This window comes from Marmota marmota, unplaced genomic scaffold (genome assembly GCF_001458135.2).
Source record: "Marmota marmota marmota unplaced genomic scaffold, marMar, whole genome shotgun sequence".
Classification (NCBI taxonomy): domain Eukaryota; kingdom Metazoa; phylum Chordata; class Mammalia; order Rodentia; family Sciuridae; genus Marmota; species Marmota marmota.
In genome coordinates, this window is record NW_026000005.1 from 11,165,716 (window position 1) to 11,167,191 (window position 1,476).

A 1,476-nucleotide genomic window follows, 5' to 3' on the forward strand; every position below is an offset into this window, starting at 1 on the left:
TGTAGGTAGGTGGGGCATGGCTAGAGGAGGTAGGTCACTGGGGTTGTTCCCTAGAAGGGTGGTTCTTAACGTGGCTCCATTTTTCTCCTTACTCTCTGCTTCTTAGTCACCATGAGGTGAGTTGCTTTTCTCCACTGCACCCTTTGGCCCTGATGTCCTGCCTCAACTTAGGCCTAGAACAATGGACTCTGCTGTCTATAGATTGATACCCCTGAAACCATGAGCCCCAAATAAACTTCCCTTCCTCTAAGCTGTTCTTGTAAGGAACTTTGGTCACAGTGATGCAAAGCTGACTAAAATAGAATCATTTCAAAATATGTATAGCAATTTGAGATTATCATGACAGCCTGGCACTTGGTTGTTGGCCTCATATTTTATGTCTTTTTTTAAAAGATGATCTCATTTTTCTAATAACTTATTTTTGGTGGATCTTACATAAGTATTACTTGCGATGAACTGGGCAGACACTTTGAGAAGCACCAAGTTGGATCATACTCTATACATAGCTACAAAGGACAAAAATTGGCAAATTCAGAACATCAATAGATATAGTCATTGCTCAACTGCATTATCCTTAGGGAAATTTCCTTGACTTTTTCTTTTTTCATGCTGGAGATGGAACCCAGAGCCTTAGCACATACATCAAGCATTCTACTACTGAACACCCAAATGGCTAACTCATCAATTTCATGCCATGTAGTAGGGACTCTTAGAGGGCAGCTTGCTCCCAGGGTAATCAATGCAGGCCTCATCAAAATCCTACATCCAGAATGTTATCTATACATATGATCCTGCTTTTAGTGGGTCAAAAAAAAAAAAAGCTAAAAAAATAGTGTATATCTCTAATTCTGGGGAATAATGACAACAGAAAAAGATCCTATTTCTTTTCTTAACATCATTTCAGGACCATAATTCATCCATATGTTTAGATATATTGATGTAATCCATCACCTATTTTAAATCTCTTAAAATAGGTGGTAGAAGAAGATGGCGGCGAGGGGAGTGCATTGCCCCTGTGTGCCGCGTCACTGTGTGGGAGTATGACGAGTCAGGACTGCTAAAGGCTATCTTGTTAGGAATTTCCAGCAATAGTGGGGTGCTCCGGAACCTGGAGGAAGGACTTCCATCGCACGAGGATCAGCTACGGGGACTCAAACGCGAGAGATTTGTTGCACAGAGGGTAACACTGCTTATTCAGCAAATCGCCCCGCGGCTAGAGTCTGCAGCGCGCACTGGAAAACGAGGAGACAGCGGCGCAGGGATACAGCGCTGCAGTTTCTGCCAGCCGTGCAAGCGTCGTACTCAGTGCTGAATTCTGGGTTCGAGACGGGGGAAGGAAGCGGTCCATCTCGGTTCTCCACACCGGTCAGACCACAGAGGAGGCCAACGGCCACCATCTTGGAGAGCTGACGTCACCATCCCTGTTTTCGACTGACCGCAGCTCATTCAGCCATAGAACAGGTAATTTCAGGCTGC